Below are 20,631 nucleotides of genomic sequence, written 5' to 3' on the forward strand. Positions count from 1 at the left end.
TGAATGTTGGTGAATGCGTGCTTGGATGGTGGATGGTTGGGTGCATGGCTAGACAGCTGGGTGGGTAAGTGACTGTTGAGGGTGAATGAGTGGGTTGGTGGATGGAATGTGGATGGGTGGTTCAGCGGGTCCGTGGATGTAAGGGTGGATGGATAGGTGGGTGAGCGGACGAATGGTGGAGGATACATAGGTAGCGGGGTAGATGGACTTACAGCTGGCATAGATCATGCCCTACTTTATTCCCTGTTGCTTAACCTCCAGGTGCACTCACGCAGCTGCCAGCTTCATGCCACAGTCGTCCGAGCAGTACTTGGAGCCTGGCCGGGTGGGGTGCACACAGTCAGGCCCCAGGCACTGCCGCAGTGAGGCTGGGTGCTCGGCACCTGACTGCTCTGGGTCTTCTGACTTTTCCATGAGCTTCTGCTGCTTCTCCTTCTGTGAGACAAGAGTGGTCAAAGCAGGGGCAGGGGAATCAGTGTCAGCCCCCTAACCCTGTACTACTACCTTGCATTCTGCCCCCAACCTCTGCCTCCATGCCCCCCATTCCACCATTTCTGTCACCTTCCACTCCACTTTTTTCTTCAAATTCTTCCTTTTCTTCGTATCCATTGCCTGCTTCTGCAGTGCAGAATCTAGGAATGGGAAGTCCTCAGTGTCATTCATCCAGGGCTGTAGGCGAGAAAAATGCTGACAGGTCTCCCCAATTTGTTTCTTAAATGATCTCTGGACACTCCGTGCCGCCTCTCTCTTCATTGCTGAGCCTCCCTGCCTTCAATGTCCTTACCCTTCCACGCAGGGGCCCTGCCATACACTCATCAGGCTTTGATTGTCAAGAATCTCGTATATAAAAGTCCTGGTATAAGCTTCAGTACTGAGGCAGGTGCTTTTCAGACAACAGCTGGTGTATGGCCTCCTTTCCTGCCGATGGCATTGCCCCCACCTGGTACTTCTGGGACAGCTCAGACTTCTGTAGTTGAGGCAGGTGTGATCGAAGTGAGCAGTTGTCAGGGGGACTATGGCAAAGTCTCTGAGAGTATCACAGTTAAGAACTGACGGGCAGACCCTCGCAGCAGCTCCATTCCCCCAACCACCCTGTGTCCTAGATTCACCAGAGACCAGGGTTTATAAGTAGCGCTCCTGTGCTGATGGAAGGAGGGCTCTGGGTCAGCACTAAGTGGGTGGGGATGGGCTCACCCTGCCCCAACACTCCTGGCCTCACCCTCTGGCCACTGTGGCTGGGGCCCACAGCACCTGCCTGGATGCACTAGGTCTTGCCTGCCTGGGAATGACTGGCACCACCTGGCCCTGCTTGCCCACCTTATCCAGACACACTTGGCTAGTCCATCTGGCTGCATCTTGCCCAGTCGAATTCATAAGGCCCTGCATATCCACCCAGAAAAGCTAGACTCCACCTCCTTACACTTAGAGGGCTCAGCCTGCCTTGTCCACCCTCCAGGACACACCTGCTACCCTGCTTGCCCTACACCATGGTCCCAGACAAGCCTCCTCTGCCCAGCCGGCCCAGCCCCTCAGACATGCTCCGCCCACCTTTCTGTCCCGCCCAGTCTGCCTAGTCTCTCCAGGCTCCACATGCCTGACTCTGCCTTCTTGGACACACTCTGTCTTGCCTTAAGGCTCCCAGCCCTGTGGGTCCCATGCGCTGCCAGGCCCTGCCCGCCTCCCAGACTCTCAGCCTCATATACCCCTCCCCACTTCCTGTACATACTCTGCTCTGCCTTACCTCTCACATGCTGAGCCATGCCAAGCCCTGCCCCCTCCCCCACTTGCACGTGCCACGCTGTGCGCTGTCTGCCCTGACTCACTCACCTAGAAGAATTTGACAGTCTTTATTCTGAAAACTACTCCTATCTGAACCCAGTAACGCCTGCTAAAATATATAAATATACAAATGTTTTTAAATCTTTGCGTGCATTTGCACACACACGCAAATCATTACTCTCAAAGATTAAAAGAGCAAGCACACACACAAAGAATACACACGTTTTGGTTAAGACAGTTATCAACCAGAGAACACATACTAGTTTCGAGCTACAGATGCAATATTAATAAAAACTCACCCTGGCCTTAGTCTTAAAGGAAGTCTGAACACTTTCCAATGAATAAGCATCACACGGGGCACAGAGAAGTCGCGTTAGAAACAAAAGCCTTAACTTTTGAAAATTGAAAAGGCATTTCTAAACTCTTGGTAAAAAAAAAAATCAACAAACTAGGAATTGAAAGAAATACCTCAACATAGTAGATTGATGTATGAAAACACAGAAAATACCATACTCAGTGGTAAAAGACTGAAAATATAAGAAGACAGAAGGCAAGGATGCCCACCTTTGCTACTGCTATTCAACATAATCGTGGAAGTCCTGACCAGAGCAATTAGGCAAGAAAAAGAAATAAAAGGCATATAAATTGGAAAAGAAGAAGTAAAATGATCTCTGTTCACAGATAATATGCTCTTATATGTAGAAAACCCTACATTCGATAGAGACACCAAAAAAAACCCCTGTTAGAACTAATATACAAATTCAGCAAAGTAGCAAGACATAAGGTCAGCACACAAAAATCAGTTGCATTTGTATGCACTAACAATGAACAATCCAAAAAGGAAATTTAAAAACCAATTGCATGTATAATATCAAAAGGAATAAAAATATTTAGGAATTAACTTAACCAAGGAAGTTAAAAGACTTGTACAATGAAAACTACAAAACATTTCTGAAAGAAAAAAAGACAGAAATAAATGGAAAAATAACCCATGTTCATAGATTAGAAAACATAGGTAAGATGTCAATACTGATCTAGATTCAATGCAATCCTTATCAAAATCCCAATTTTTTTTCACACAAAAAAAATCCTAAAATTCATATAGAATCTCAAGGGACCTTGAATAGCCAAAACAATCTTGAAAAAGAAGAACAAAATTGGACGACTCACAATTCCTGATTTCAGTCTTACTACAAAGGTACAGTAATCAAAACAATATGGTACTGGCATAAAGACAAACATATAAGCCAATGGAATAGAACAGAGAATCCAGAAATAAACCCTTGTATATATGATCAAATGATTTTTGAGAAGGCTATCAAGACTATCAAGGCGATCAATACTATCAAGGCTATCAGTGGGGGAAAAACAGCCATTTCAACAAATGGTGCTGGGAAAACTGAATATCCACATGGGAAAGAATGAAGTTGGATCCGTACCTAACACCATATTAAAAAAATAACTCAAAATGGATCCATGACCTAAATGTAAGATCTAAAACTCTAAGAACATAGGGCAAACACTTCACAACCTTAGATTCAGCAATCGTTTCTTGGGTATGACACCAAAAGCATAGGCAACAACAACAACCAAAAAATTTGACAAATTGAACTTCATGAAAATTAAAAATTTTTGTGCATCAGAAGACACTATCAGGGCTTCCTTGGTGGTGCAGTGGTTAAGCATCCACCTCCCAATGCAGGGGACATGGGTTCAAGCCCTGGTCCAGGAAGATCCCACATGCCGTGGAGCAACAAAGCCCGTGTGCCACAACTACTGAGCCTGCGCTCTAGAGCCTGCAATCCACAGCTACCGAGCCCACGTGCCACAATTACTGAAGCCCGCGCCTAGAGCCCAGGCTCCGCAACAAGAGAAGCCACCACAATGAGAAGCCTGTGCACCGCAACAAAGAGTAGCCCTGGCTTGCCACAACTAGAGAAGCCCACGCACAGCAACGAAGACCAATGCAGCCAAAAACAAATTAATTAATTTTTAAAAAGACACTATCAATAGAGTGAAAAAGGCAACACACAAAATGGGTGAAAATAATTGCAAACTGTATATCTGATAAGGGATTAATATCCAGAATATATACAGAACTCCTAAAACTCAACAACAAAACAACCCCAATTAAAAAGTGGGCATGGGACCTTCCGTGGCAGGTCCAGTGGTTAAGACTTTGTGCTTCCAATGAAGGGGTCATGGGTTCAATCCCTGGTCAGGAAACTAAGATCCCGTAAGCTGCACAGTGCGGCCAAAAAAAAAAGTGGGCAGAGGACCTGAATAGACATTTTCCAAGGAAGACACACAGATGGACAACAGGCACATGAAAATACACTCAACATCACTAATTGTTAGAGAAATACAAATCCAAACTACATGTAATACCGCTTCACACTCATTAGCAGAGCTACTATCAAAAAACAGAAAATAACTAGTGTTGGCAAGGATGTGGAATAATTGGAACCCTTGTGCACTGTTAGTGGGAATGTAAAATGTACAGTCACTAATGAAAAAAAAATAACAGTTTCTCAAAAAAATTAACAGTAGAACTCCCATATGATCCAGCAATTCCACTTCTGGATATATATCAAAAGAATTGAAAGCAGGGTCTTAAAGAGATATTTGTCCTCCCATGTTTATAGCAGCTCTTAGAAAGAGCAATAACTCCGTTCTGCCTACCGGTACCGGGAATGTGGTCTTTTCAAGTCTGCCACTGAACTGGGGAGTTGGGGGTGGGAGTAGGGAAAGTTAAAATGCCACAGAACTTGCTGTTCGTACTGAGATTCAGTATATGTTCTTGATTAAATGCTTCCCAGGTAACTGAAAAACTTTGGTTGATTTCCAGAGTTGTGAAAAAGTTGATTTTGACAATATTTTGCCAGTTTTTTCATTGCTTTTATGGAAGGGTGAAATTCCAGGGATCCTTACTCCTCCATCTTTGCTAATAGTGCTCCCTTTTATCCTTTTTTACATCTTTAGGACCTGCAGTGATTTCACCTCTGTCATTCTTAATCTTAGTGACTAGTGTCTTCTCTCTTTTTTTCCTGATCATTCTGGTTAGAGGTTTCACAATTTTATTGATCTTCTCAAAGAACTAGCTTCTGGTTTCATTGATTTCCTCTATTGATTTTTCTGTTTCTATTTCATTGATTTCTGCTCTGATCTTTATTATTTCCCTTCTTCTAATTACTTTAGATTTAATTTGCTCGTACAGCTTTTGTTTCTTAAGAAGGAAGCTGAGATTACTGCTTTAAGAGCATTCTTAATTTCTAATATAAATGCTTAGTGCTATAAATGTACCTCTAAATATTTCTTTAGCTGAATCCCCCTATTTTTATATGCTGTGCTTTCATTTTCATTTAGGTCAAAATATCTTATAATTTCAAGTTTTATTTCTTCTTTCATCTACAGATTATTTAGAAGTATGTAATTTAGTTTCAAAACATTTGGGGATTTTCCAGGGATCTTTCTGGTTTTGATGTCTAATTTAATTCATTTCTGGTCCCAGGCCATACTTTGTATGATATGAATACTTTTAAATGTATTTGATTGGTTCCATGACCCTGAATATGGTCTATCTTGGGTAAATGGGTTACATGTGCTCTGTAAAGGAAGTGTAGTCTGCCGATATGCTCTATAAATGTCAATGAGGGCAAGTTGGTTGATAGTGTTATCCAAGTCTTCTATATCCTTACTTCTTCTCTTCTGTTTACTTATTCTAGTGATTATTGAGAGAAGGGTGTTGAAATATTGGACTGTAATTGTGGATTGATTTATTTCTCCTTGCAGTTCTATCAGGATTTTCTTGACATTTTTTTTGAAGCTCTGTTATTAGGTCCCTAAACATTCAGGATTGTTATGTCCTTTTGATGAATTAAACCCCTTTATTATTACAGAATGAACCTGTCGAGAGAAAAACTGTGACTCTAAGAGTACTTAAAGATTTTACTCAACGGATGTGCATCAGTTAGAAACTTAAGAACGATAAACTTCCCAAGCCTGAGGCAGGATTAATTTATATAGGGCAAGAAGGGCATATGACTGTGGTCTGTCCCAGGCTGCAATTTTTCTTATCTGTAACTGCTGAAAATTTGTGGTTCGAACTGTTGAGAGGACTGTTCCAGTTTTTCCATGCCTTCTTCTCAGGATCAGAGGTGCAATCTCATGCCTGCAGCTTTCAGAACAGTTTTTTGAAACCTGTTTCTGTCATTCTTAAAGTTTTTCAAAGTTCAGGAGAAGAGGAGATTGAAAAAAGGAGGAGGGAAGAGAGAAGGGGAGATCAAGATGGCAGAGGAAGAGGATGCAGAGCTCACCTATACCCACAAACACATGAAAAATACATCAACGTGTGGAACAATTCTCACTGAAAACAAACTGGAGACTGGCAAAATGGCTGTAAAAATGATCCACACAGAATCAGCTAGGAAGGGAAGAGAAGCAATCAGTCAAGACATGCACCCCTGAGAGAGGGCACAGAAGATGAAGGGGACTGCACAGGCTCAGAGGTCCTCCCTGGGGAGTGAGAAGTTCAAGCCACATATTGAGCACCCAGCCTTGGGGTCTGACACGGGGAAGACAAGAAACTGGAGCTGGTTGAAAACCAGTGAGACTAATAGGAGGGCTGTAAGAAACCTACACACCACCATGAAGAGCATGCACATGCTTGCTTACTCCCCGGAACAAGGGTGGGGAAGCATAATTGAAACTACCCAGGACTCTGGCTGGTTTCCCATGACCAACCCAGCATGTGACCCAGCCTGAGCTAAGCCTCTGCTCTGGCCCCACTTGCTCCATGGTGCAGCTCTGCATTAGGGTGAGGGCTACCATGGCAGAGGGGAGTGCACAGTTGTGAGGGACCGAGCTGGCTCAGACCCAGCATGGCATCTAAACAAGGTGAAGGCAGCCATTGCTGGCAGCTGCAGGAATGGTCCAGAACAGTGACTGGTGCTGGCACTGCTACAGGCCTGTGCCCTGACCCACACCAAGCACCTGCTCCAGCTCCTCTTGCTCCAGTACTGCTCCCCTTTGGGACAAGGGTGCCCGTGCTGGGAGACGGGAGAGCACACACTTAGAGGGAATGGAGCCAGCTCAGACCAGACTCTTAGGACTTAGTGCTCCAGCAACTTAGGACCCACCCCCACCCCTACCCCCACCCCCACCCCCAACAGGGTGGTGTTGGCCACTGAGCAGAGGAGAAGCCCTAGACCACATCTGGCCCTGGCTCTAGCCCCTCCATTTCCAGCCCCACCTTCTACCAATGTGATAGCTACCAGCACACTCTGGGGGAAGATGTGATTCATGCTCACTTCAGATCCAGCTCTCCCATCAAAGCCACTGGCACATGAAGACAGTATTGTGATGCTCCCACACAAGGACCCTCCTTCAAGATTGGTATAGGTAACTATTTCACCTAATTTCATAGAGACAGAGGAAGTTAAGCAAATGAGAAGGCAGAGGAATTTTTTCAGATGAAAGAACAAGAGAAAACCCCTGAAAAAACAACTAATGAAACAGAAATTATTTATTATTATTAAAGAGTTCAAAGCATTAGCAATAAAATGCTAACCGAATTAAGGAAACAGATATATGAACACAGTGAGAATTTTAACAAGGAACAAGAAAATATTAAAAGAAACAGGCAGAACTGAAGAATAAAATAACTGAAATGACAAATACACTAGGAGGAATTAACAGCAGACTAGGTGATACAGAAGAACACATAACTGATCTGGAAGATAGAAAAATGGAAATCACCCAATTAGAACAGCAGACAGAAAGACAATGAAAAAGAAAACGAAAGCAACATACGAGATCTACGGGATAATATAAAACATGCCAACATCCGCATTATAGGGCTTCCAGAAGGAGAAAAGAGAGGAAAGGGAATTGAAATGTATTTGAAGAAATTATGGTTGAAAACTTCTGAAACCTAAAGAAAGAAACAGATATCCAGGTACAGGAAGCACAGAGGGTCCCAAGCAAGATGAACCCATACAGACTCACACCAAGATATATCATAATTAAAATGGAAAAAGTTAAAGATAAAGAGAGGACTCTAAAGGCGGCAAAGAAACATGGAGTCAGTTACAAGGGAACCCCCATAAGGCTCTCAGCTGATTTCTCTTCAGAAACTTTGCAGGCCAGAGGGAGTGGCATGATATATTCAAAGTCCTGAAGGGAAAAACCTGCAACTTAGGATACCCTACCAGCAAGATTACCATTTAGAATAGAAAGAAAGATAAAGAATTTCTCAGACAAGCAAAAGCTAAAGGAATTCAGCAATATTAACCTCCCTAAAAGAAATATTGAAGGGTTTTCTCTAAAAAGAAAAGAAGCAAGAATCTATTGGAAAGGCAGATATATAAAAGGATTGATGATCACTTAAATAAGCCAGTACATAGATTAAAAAACATCAAAAAAATTTGTAAAAGCAATTGTAACTACAATTAACAGCAAAAGGATAAGCATGAACATGTAAAATAGAACATCAAAATCACAAAATGTGGGGGAGGGAAGTAAAAAAGTACATCTTTTAGAATGTGTGTGACCTTAAATGATTATCAGTTTATAGCAAGTAGATACAATTATGGGTCAACATATATGAATCCCACGGTAACCACAAATCAAAAATCAACAATAGATACACAAAAAAACAAAAAGAAAGGAACTCAGGCATACTACAAAAGAAAATCACCAAACCACAAAAAGAAAAAGAAATGAACAAAAAACTACAAAAAAATGAGAAAACAAGGAATTAAATGGTAATAAATACATACCTATCAATAATTACTTTAAATCTCAATGGACTAAATACTCCAAACAAAACAGGGTGGCTGACTGGATAAAGAAACAAGACCCTTCAACATGCTGCCTACAAGAGACTTCAGGGTGAGAAAACACACACAGAATGAAAGTGAGGGGATGGAAAAAGTTATTTTGTGCAAATGGAAATGACAAGAAAGCAGGGCTAGCAATACTCGTATCAAAATACACTTTAAAACAAAGGCTATAATGAAAGACAAAGAAGGGCATTATATAATGATAAAGGGATCAATAGAAGAAGAGGATACTACACTCGTTAACATATATGTGCCCAATACAGGAGCACCTAAATATGTAAAGCAAATACTGACAGACATAAAGGAAGAAATTGACAATAGTACAATAAGAGTAGGAGACTTTAACGCCCCACTGACATCAACGGGCAGATCACTGAGACAGAAAATCAATAAAGCAATAGAGGTCCTAAATGACACAATAGACCAGTTGGACTTAATTGATATCTACAGGGCACTACGTGCAAAGAAAGCAGAATACACATTCTTTTCAGGTGCAAATGGAACGCTCTCCAGGATAGATCACATACTAAGTCACAAAACAAGCCTCAACAAATTTACGAGGATAGAAATTATTTCAGGTATCTTTTCTGACCACAAAGGCACAAAGCTAGAAAATAACTACAGAAAGAAAAAGGGGGAAAGAACAAACACGTGGAGACTAAACAACATGCTATTAAAAAAAAGTCAACAATGAAATCAAAGAGGAAATCAGAAAATACCTCAAGACAAATGAAAATGAAACACAATTTTCCAAAATCTGTGGGATGCAGCAAAATCAGTTCATAGCAGTACAGACCATTCTCGAGAAATAAGAAAAATCTCAACTAAACAACCTAGCTTACCACATGAAAGAATTAGAAAAAGAAGAACAAACAAAGCCCAAAGTCAGAAGTAGGAAGGAAATAATAAAGATCAGAGAGGAAGTAAAAAAAATAGAGATAAAAAAACCAAAAAGGTAAATGAAACCAAGAGCTGGGTTTTCAAAAGGATAATGAAACTGATAAACTTTTAGCCAGGCTCACAAAGAAGAAAAGAGAGAGGACCCAAATAAACAAAATAAGAAATGAAAGAAGAGAGATAATAATGATATCACAGAGATTAAAAAATCATAAGAGAGGGCTTCCTGGTGGCGCAGCGGTTGAGAGTCTGCCTGCCGATGCAGGGGACACAGGTTCGTGCCCCGGTCCGGGAAGATCCCACATGCCATGGAGCAGCTGGGCCCGTGAGCCATGGCCGCTGAGCCTGCGCGTCCGGAGCCTGTGCTCCACAACGGGAGAGGCCACAACAGTGAGAGAATCCCGTACTGAAAAAAAAAAAAAAATCATAAGAGAATACTGTGAACAGTTATATGCCAACAAATTGGACAACCTAGAAGAAATGGACAAATTTCTAGAAACATACAGCCTGCCAAGACAGAGTCAAGCAGAAACACAGTTTGAACAGACTGATCACTAGAAGTGAAATTGAATCTGTAATTAAAAAATATAAAACTTCCAGGAGGGACCTTCAAGATGGCAGGGGAGTAGGACATGGAGATCACCTTCCTCCCCACAAATACATCTAAATACATCTACACATGGAACAACTGCTAATGAACACCTACTGAACGCTGGCAGAAGACCTCAGACTTACAAAAAGGCAAGAACATCTCCACGTAGCTGGGTAGGGCAAAAGAAAAAGAAAAAAACAGAGACAAAAGAGTAGGGACAGGACTTGCCCCTCTGGAGGGAGCCGTGAAGGAGGAAAAGTTTCCACACACTAGGAAGCCCATTCACTGGCAGAGATGGGGGGTGGCGGGGCGGAAGCTTCGGAGCTATGCAAGAGAGCGCAGCAACGGGGTGCGGAGGGCAAAGCAGAGAGAATCCCGCACAGAGGATTGGTGCCAACCACCACTCCCCAGCCTGAGATGCTTGTCTGTTCAGGGCAGGTGGGGGCTGGGCACTGAGGCTCAGGCTTCGGAGGTCAGACCCCAGGGAGAGGACTGGGGTTGGCTGCGTGAACACAGCCTGAAGGGGGCTAGTGCACCACAACTGAGGGAGTCTGGGGAAAAGCCTAGGCCTTCCTGAGAGGCAAGAGACCATTGTTGCAGGGTGCTCAAGGAGAGGGGCAATCCCACCATAGGAGCTTCTACCTACATGCACTCACAGACGGCAGGGCATCACCCATGCGAGCCGCAGCTGCTACCTAGGATCCCAGAGGCGGGCGCGACGGCTGCCGCTGCTGCTGCCGAGGGTCCCGGGAGCAAGTGCAGGTCACTGCTCACACCTTCCTGGGAGCCTGTGCTGCCCACCACTGCCAAGGGTCCCATTATCTGGGGCCAACTTCCCTGGGAGAATGCATGGCATGCCTCAGGCTGTAGCAACTTCCTGCTGGCCTCTGCCACTGCAGGCACTCCCCCCACACCCCAACTGTGACAGCTGTATCCCTCCCTCTCCCCGGCCTGAGTGAGCAAGTGAGCCCTAATCAGCCTCTGCTTTCACCCCTCTGGCTGGGCAGGAACAGATGCCTGAGGGTGGCTGACAGGCAGAGGAAGGGCCAAAACCAAAGGTGAACTCCAGGGGCTGTGCGACCAAAGAAGAGAAAGGGAAATCTCTCCGTGCAGCCACAGGAGCAGCGGATTAAACCCCTGCAATTGGCTTGGTAAAACCTGAATCTGTGAAATATCTGAAGAGAAAACGAGTGTTCCACAATCGAGGCTGTGGACTTTGGGGGCAACTGTGGACTTTGGAGACAAGTACATGCAGGAGTAAGGCCAGATCAGAGTCTGAGCTGGCCCCACAGTGCCACAGCAGGTCCAGAGACCTACCTAGAAGTATTGGAGGACCATTGTTTGGGGGTGCGCAAGGAGAGGGGATTCAGAGCACCGCCTAAACGAGCTCCAGAGACGAGCGTGAGCCGCAGCTATCAGTGCGGACATGAGAGATGGGCATGAGACGCTAAGGCTGCTGCTGCAGCCACCAAGAAGCCTGTGTGCGAGCACAGGTCACTATCCACACCTCCTCTCCGGGAGCCTGTGCAGCCCGCCACTGCCAGGGTCCCATGATCCAGGGACAACTTCCCCGGGAGAACACACAGCGCACCTCAGGCTGTTGCAATGTCACGCCGGCCTCTGCCACCACAGGTTTGCCCCGCATTCTGTACCCCTCCCTCCCCCGGCCCGAGTGAGCCAGAGCCCCCTAATCAGCTGCTACTTTAACCCCATCCTGTCTGAGCGAAGAACAGACACCCTCAGGCAACCTACACGCAGACGTGGGGCCAAATCCAAAGCCGAACCCCAGGAGCCGTGCAAAAAATAAGAGAAAGGGAAATTTCTCCCAGCAGCCTCAGGAGCAGTGGATTAAATCTTCACAATCAACTTGCATCTCTGGAATACCTGAATAGACAACGAATCATGCCAAAATTGAGGCAGTGGACTTTGGGAACAACTGTAGACTTGGAGTTTGCTTTCTGCATCTAATTTGTTTCTGGTTTTATGTTTATCTTAGTTTAGTATTTAGAGTTTATTATCATTGGTAGATATCTTTATTGATTTCGTTACTCTTCCTTTATATATATTTTTTTTCCTTTTTCTCCTTTTGTGAGTGTGTATGTGTATCCTTTGTGTGATTTTGTTTGTATAGCTTTCCTTTAACCATTTGTCCTAGGGTCCTGTCTGTCCGTTTTTTTTTTTGCTTTTGGTTTTTTTTTTTAGTATAGTTTTAGGGCTTGATATCACTGGTGGATTTGTTTTTTTGGTTCGGCTACTCTCTTCTTTCTTTCTTTCTTTTTTTAAAAATTTTTAATATTTTTTTATTTTAATAACTTTATTTTTTCTTTCTTTTCTCCTTCCTTCCTTCCTTTCTCTCTTTCTTTCTTTCTTTCCTTCTTTCTCTCTCGCTCTCTCTCTCTCTCTTCCTCCCTCCCACCCTCCTTCCCTGCCTCCCTCCCTCTCTCTCTCTCTCTTTCTTTCTTTCTTTCTTTCTTTCTCCCTTTAATTCTGAGCCGTGTGTCTGACAGGGTCTTGGTGCTCCAGCCAAGTGTCAGGCCTGTGCCTCTGAGGTGGGAAAGCCGAGATCAGGACATTGGACCACCAGAGACCTCCCAGCTCCACGTAATATCAAACAGTGAAAGCTCTCCCAGAGATCTCCATCTCAAAGCTAAGAGCCAGCTCCATTCAACAACCAGCAAGCTACAGTGCTGGACACCCTACAACTAGCAAGGCAGGAACACAACCCCACCCATTAGCAGAGAGGCTGCCTAAAATCATAATAAGGTCCCAGACACCGCAAAACACCACCGGACATGGTTCTGCCCACCAGAAAGACAAGATCCAGCCTCATCCACAAGAACACAGGCACCAGTCCCCCCCACCAGGAAGCCCGCACAACCCACTGAACCAACCTTAGCCACTGGGGGCAGACATCAAAAACAACAAGAACTATGAACCTGCAGCCTGCAAAAAGGAGACACCAAACACAGTAAGTTAAGCAAAATGAGAAGACAGAGAAACACACAGCAGATGAAGGAGCAAGGTAAAAACCCACCAGACCAAACAAATGATGAGGAAATAGGCAGTCTACCTGAAAAAGAATTCAGAGTAATGATAGTAAAGATGATCCAAAATCTTGGAAATAGAATGGAGAAAATGCAAGAAACGTTTAACAAGGACCTAGAAGAATTAAAGCGCAAAGAAACAATGATGAACAACACAATAAATGAAATACAAAATTCTCTAGAAGGAATCAATAGCAGAATAACTGAGGCAGAAGAACGGATAAGTGACCTGGAAGATAAAATAGTGGAAATAACTACCACAGAGCAGAATAAAGAAACAAGAATGAAAAGAATTGAGCTCCCAGCCCCGTCCACCCCGGCAGGTGAGCAGACAAGCCTCTCGGGCTGATGTTGAACTATCCTTGTGTCTCTGGAATAAACCCCACTTGATCATGACTTTTTTTTTTTAACATCTTTATTGGGGTATGATTTCTTTACAATGGTGTGGATCATGACTTCTTTAGAACTACAAGCTCCTGAACTGCTTTCGTCCACTGATCTTCTTTCTAAGTTACAAGAGAAGACAGCTTTACCAAATCTTTTATTTCAAAACATTGAACTTCTGTTTTCCACCTTCCAAGGGTTTCCAGAAAGGAAGCAAAACCACAGACTTGTCAACTGTCAGAGAGTTTAGATACTTCAAGTTCTGAAAGTGAAGCAGAGAGTGAACCAGAACAAGTTTCTGGTTACAACAGACTACTTGCCACATTAAAGGATGTTTCCAAGGAAGATGAGGAGGAGGAAGAGGAAGAAGAAGACAGTGTTATAGATGAGACAGAAATGAATCTTGAAGATGGCGATAGTGACATCAGTGTGGAGGAAGAGACGGCAGTAGCGTCTACAGACATGCAGAAGAATGCGGCCTTACCTGCTGACCCTAAGGGAAAAGATGGGCACGGGCCACCTGGCACATCAGAGGAATCCCCAGAGGAGTTTACAGATGCAAAACATGAGTCACTCTTCAGCCTAGAAACCAACTTTCTCGAAGAGGAAAGAGAAGGCAACTGTTCTCTGAAAGCATTACAAGATCCATTTGCACAACATGTAAACAAAGAACTGAAAGAAAAAGAAATCCAGGCTGTTGCCACAAATCCCAAAACTACCCACCAGCTAAAATGGCCCATCCTGGGCCAGCTTGTCTTTTCATCCAGGTTTCAACAGTTGGAAACCGGAAACCTTTAAACCCCCAAAGGACATTGACTTAAAGTCACTTCATCTCCAGAAGCCTCTGGAATCCACCTGGATCAAGACCAACAGCCAGTTCCTCTCTGGTCCCCCAAATTCAAGTAGCCCCTTCACACCCCTCCAGAAAGAGCTCTTCTTAATTATGAATTCTTACCAGGACCTGTTCTACCCAGAAAGGACTGCCCTGAAGAATGGGGAAGAGATCCGCCACGTGTACTGCCTGCATGTGATAAATCACGTCCTCAAAGCCAATGCCCAGGTGCTTACCAACAACAGCAGGTGCCGAAGCCAGAAACTTGGGGTGGGTGATGATGATGACTTCAGGGACCAAGGGCTAACGAGGCCCAAGGTGCTGATAGTGGTGCCATTCCGGGAAGCTGCTTTGCGGGTGGTACAGCTCTTCATCAGTCTTCTTGAGGGCGACAGCAAGAAGAAAATAATTGTAGGCAACAAAAAGGTTTAATGGAGAGTATGGCTCAGATCCCAAGGAGAGACCACCCAACCTGAAGAGGCCTGAGGATTATGAAGCTGTATTTGTCGGCAACATCGATGACCAGTTCAGGACTGGAGTGGCAATACTGCAGAGAAGCATCCGACTTTATGCCCCCTTCTATTCGTCAGACATCCTCATTGCCTCCCCTCTGGGCTTGAGGACCATCATTGGTGGAGAAGGAGAGAAGAAGAGAGATTTTGACTTTCTGTCTTCTATTGAGCTTCTCATCATTGATCAAGCTGACATTTACCTGATGCAGAACTGGGAGCATGTCTTGCATTTGATGAACCACATGGACCTACTGCCCTTGGACTCACATGGGGTGGACTTTTCTCGAGTGCGCATGTGGAGCCTCAATAATTGGTCCAAGTACTATCGTCAGACGCTGCTGTCTGGGGCCCTGCAGGATGCCCAGATCAACTCTGTGTTCATCAAATACTGCGTCCATGGGCAAGGCCAGGTGGCTGTGAGGAACGTCCCGATGACAGGCTGCATCAGTCATGTCCTGGTGCAGCTCCCACGTGTCTTCCAGAGGATGGAAGCTGAAAACCTAGCTTCAGTGATTGATGCCAGGTTTAACTTTTTCGTCAACAAGATTTTGCCTCAGTATCGTGATGCAGTCATGTCTCACACGCTTATCTATGTCCCCTCCTACTTGGACTTTGTGCGTCTCCGAAATTACTTCAAGAAGGAGGAACTGAACTTCACTCATATCTGCGAGTGTGCCCAGAAGTCTGGTGTCTCCAGGGCCAGACACTTCTTCCTTCAAGGAGAGAAGCAGTTCCTGCTCCTCACAGAGCGCTTCCATTTCTACAAAAGATACACAATAAAAGGCATCAGGAACCTGATTTTCTATGAACTGCCAACATATCCCCACTTCTACAGTGAAGTCTGTAACATGCTGCAAGCCACCACCAGAGGAGAGGAAGCTGCCTGGACCTGCACTGTCCTCTACTCCAAGTACGATGCCCAGAGGTTGGCTGCTGTGGTCGGGGTCGAGCGGGCTGCACAGATGCTGCAGTCCAAGAAGAACGTCCACCTCTTCATTACTGGAGAGAGATGAGAATTGGTTGGACAGGAAATGGTGTTTGGTGTGATATGTCATGCTTGGTTCTGTGTCACTTGGACCTGATTCTGATCACTTACACAAAGAAGGGCTGCAACAAGGAAGGAGCACCAGGCAGGTTCTTATCAGATACTTCTTTCTTTTCAGATCATATATACCTGAAAAGTTCAGTGTAAACCAGATTTTGGTAAAACCCATCTTTCAGAGGTCAGGGGAGAGCTCATGGGACTCTGAGAAGTTGATAGAAGGAAACTTCTACTTGTGAATTTTTTTGGACGCCATAAATTCTTTTGTTGTGACTTCACCTCTAATTTATTACACTTGGTAAATTCTTAAAAAAAAAGAACGAAAGAATTGACTCAATCTACACTACCAGCTCTGCAGGGGTAGTGTGAAAGCAGCATAGACAATATGTAAACAAATGAGTGTGGCTGTTTCAATAAAACTTTATTTATAAAAACTGGTGGTGGGCCAGATTTGGCCTATGGGTTCTAGTATGCTGATCCCTGATATAAAGAACTCTTAAAAATTGAGAAACATGGGCCTAAAAACCTCATTTTAAAAATGTGGGAGCAACCTAAATGTCCATTGACAGATGAATGGATAAAGAAGATGTGGTACATATATACAATGGAATACTACTCAGCCATCAAAAAGAATGAGATAATGCCATTTTCAGCAACAGGGATGCAACTAGAGATTATCATACTAAGTGCAGTAAGTCAGAAAGAGAAAGACAAACACCATATGATATCACTTATATATGAAATCTAAAACCTGACACAAATGCATCTACGAAACAGAAACAGACTCACAGACGTAGAAAACAGACTTGTGGTTTCCAAGGGGGATGGTGGGTGGGGGAGGGATGGAGTGGGACGCTGGGGTTAGCATATGCAAGCTATTATATATGGAATGGATAAACAAGGGAAAAAATATTTAAAAAAGAATATGTATATGTATAACTGAATCACTGCTGAACAGCAGAAATTAACACAACATTGTGAATCAACTATACTTTAATACAAAACAAATTTAAAAAATGGGAAGACATGAACAGGTAATTCACAAAAAGAAAAACAGATGTACGATGGCCACCAAATATATTTTTAAAGCTCAAACTTACTTACAATTAGCAAAATGCACATTAAAATAACACCAAGATGCCATGTCTCATCTATCAGACTGGTAAAAATTAAAAGTGTGACAATATGTTATGTTGGTGAGGCTGTGGGGAAAAAAGCACTCTAGTATATTTCTGTTGGGAACACAAACTGCTTCAATCCTTCTGGCGAGGAATTGGGTAATATCTAACTAGACTACATTTGTTCTTACCTCTTGAGTCAGCAATCCTACATCTAGAAATCCACCTTAAAGATCTCCAACAAAAGGAAGACTATGAATGGATATGGAATGATTTCATACTGTTAAATGAAAAAAGTGAAGCTTTAAAGAGTGTCTAGAAAGAAGGGGATATAAGAAGACATACATGTCCTTGCAAAAGAAATACAGGAGGATACACTTGAAACTAAAGAGCTCACTTACCTACATGGGATAGGTGGGAAAGGGACAGGATAGTAGGGACAAGGAGATAAGTGACGCTTCTCTGAATATACCTTTTTGTGTAGCTTTGATTCATGAAACCATACTGTTTCACATTCTCCAAAAAAATTAAAATTAACTACAATGTGGGGTGAACCCTAAATGACATATACACTAACAAATGAACATACCTATATTAAAAATGAATAGTATAACGGCACTGAAGAGGATGGGAAAGGAAAGAAATTAGCCTAAGTATTTCAGTTATCAGTAGAGGGCATAGAAAGACACTGGAGGAGGAAGAGACTTCTCTTCCTAGCTCTGGTGTGCTGCTCTCACCAAGTTCCTGCAGCACCCATGGCTTCTGCAGTGCATCCCTAGGTGGACAGTAGCACCCAGCGGCCATAAGCATGTGGCACATCCCATAAACGTCTTCCCCCATCATCCCAGAGGGCAGACTTCCATCAAGCCCTGCCAACCAGCTCAGCAAACTTCTCTGCCATCCAATGGGTCTTGGTCGTGCCCTTTCCAATTAGATCAAATTCTAAGCCGGGGTGGAGAGATGGGGAGTGGTCTCTTTCTCAGGTGCTTTATCTCAGCACTAGGGATAAAGGCTACTCCCTATATTTGCTATTCTTTGGAGTGCTCTTTACCTCTTAGTAGCCAATCTCCCATTCCTCCAATTCCCTGTTATAGTTAATTACTTATATTAAACATGCTCTCTTCAAACTCCTGTGTGATTTCTGTCTCTTGATTGGGCTCTAAGAATATACTAGGTAACACTGGAGTGTTCTGCCTAGTCAGTGAGCACATTTAGTGCCCAGATCCTGTTTCTCAATACCATTCTCCAATAAAAGGAGTTAGGGCTTCTTGGAGAAGTGCTTGAGTCCAGGGCTGGAGCAGGGAAACTACAAGATGAACCTGAAACATCTTGTGGTGCCAAAAAGTAAGAACGTACTCAAAAAAGGCAGGGCATGTCAAAAAGATACAGAAGCCAACCCAGAGGAGCTCCTAATGGCCAAAGCTAGAGATCTGAGCAACAAAACATAAACAATAGTATTGGATTATAACCCATGAAATAAAAATGAATATCCATAAGTCCATACTGATATAAATACATGATTGAATAAACTAATAAATGGGAGAGATGAGACAGATAACTTGGAGAATTTCAAATAATGTGTGTAGATATTTCCCCGTCCAGGAGGTAGTGGTTAACATCCTCTCCCCATCCCTGGGTGTGCTTAGTGACTTGCTTCCTAAGACTGGAGTATAGAAAGGGGGTGGGGAGTAACTTTATAGTGGAGAAAGCTGGCAAACCTCTGCCAAGGGAGTGATCAAGGTTAACATTATTGGGGATAAGTCAGGTTGATAGCATGTACCCCTGATATGAAGTGATGAGAATGGTACTTCACTTCTGTGGTATTCTTCCCAAAATCTCAAACCCTAGTCTGGTAATGAGAAAAATGTCAGATAAGACCAACTGAAGAATGTTGTATCAATCACTTGACCAGTACTCCTAGAAACTGTCAAGGTCATCACAAACAAGGAAAGTTTGAGAAACTCACAGTCTAGGGGAAGCCAAAGAGACATGATGAATAAATGTAATGTGGTGTCCTGGATGAGATCCTGCAACAGAAAAAAAAAAAACATTAGTTTAAAAACCAAAGAAATGCAAATAAAGTGTGTAGTTTAGTTAACAGTAATGTACCAATGTTGGTTCCTTAGTTGTGACAAACATACCATAGCAATGTAGGATGTTAACGATAGGGAAAACTATCTTTGAGACTTTTCTATAAATCGAAAGCTATTGTAGTTTTTTAAAGTTTATTTAAACAATAAAAAAAAGGACACAGGAGCCAACCAGAAGGAGCTCCCAATAGCCACAGCTGGGACAATGTGAGCAACACAATAAATAATGCTAGTTCAGTAGCTCCCCCCTTATCCATGGGGGATATGTTCCAAGATCCCCAATGGATGCCTGAAACCACATATTGTACCGAACCTTATACATACTATTTTTCCCTATACACATACATACCTATGATAAAGTTTAATTTATAAGTTAGGCACAGTAGAGAATAGCCAAACTGCCAGCATCACTACTCCTGCACTTTGGGGCCATTATTAAGTAAAATAATGGTTACTTGAACACAATCACTGCTATATTGCAACAAACGGGTGGGATACACTGGATGAAGGGATGATTCACAGCCCCAGGCAGGACGAAGCGGGATGGCGGGAGATTTAATCACACCACTCAGAATGGCACACAATTTTAAAACTTATAAATTGTTGGTATCTGGAATTTTCCATTTAATATTTTTGGACCACATTTGACCATGGGTAACTGAAACTGTGGAAAACTAAACTGCAGATAAGGAGGGGCTACTGTATTGGAGGATAACCCAGAGAATAAAATAAATATCCATGAGTCCATACTGATATAAATTAAAAAGTGAATAAAAAAACAATAAATAAGTGAGAGGGGAGGGACAGCTCTTTCTTAGAGAATAATCCCAATTAATAAATGTAGAAGGAATGAAGGAAATACAAAACCACTATTGGGCAAACACCACGGTAATAATTGTTGTAGGCAAGATCCACTGATAAATGCTAAAATTAGTGGGCAAAAGATTGAATAGCAACAGAATATTCGCATAGTCTCAAAGTATCTTCCCCAAGGTATTTATTAAGTACAATGCGAAAAATAGAAACTTTACAATGGAGAAACCAGCAGATATTACCTTAACCAAATAATCAAGTTTAACATCGACATCACGTACCTCCTCAAGAAGTGCACTGAGGACATTTCTGTGGCATTCTTGCTAAAATGCAAAACCACAATCTAATCATGAGAAAATAACAGACAAACCTAAGTTGAGAGACATTCTACAAAATACCTGAACTGTACTTTTCAAAAGTGTCAAGGTCATTAAAGACAAGGATAGACGGAGGAACAGTCAAAGTTTGGAGAAGATCTTGAAACAAAAAGAACACTAGTGGGAAAAATGGTGAAATTTGAATTAGGTCTATAGCTTATTTAACAGTATTGTGCTGGGGGAAAGCAGCTCTGGTGGGGATCAACTGAGCATGTGCACAGAGCCAGTGAGGACTGAAGGGCCTGTGCGGGGCATCAGGGGGTAGCGTCTCCCTGACTGGGGCCGGTGGTCACCCCGACCCAGACCTCG

The 20,631-nt window shown here is 43.2% G+C and overlaps 1 pseudogene; it reads left to right on the forward strand.

Moving 5' to 3' along the window:
• Positions 1–13,715: 13,715 nt before the first annotated feature.
• Positions 13,716–16,229, forward strand: LOC117310431 (U3 small nucleolar RNA-associated protein 25 homolog pseudogene; annotated as a pseudogene).
• The last annotated feature ends 4,402 nt before the right edge of the window (positions 16,230–20,631 follow it).

The sequence above is a fragment of the Tursiops truncatus genome, chromosome X, assembly GCF_011762595.2.
Source record: "Tursiops truncatus isolate mTurTru1 chromosome X, mTurTru1.mat.Y, whole genome shotgun sequence".
NCBI lineage: Eukaryota > Metazoa > Chordata > Mammalia > Artiodactyla > Delphinidae > Tursiops > Tursiops truncatus.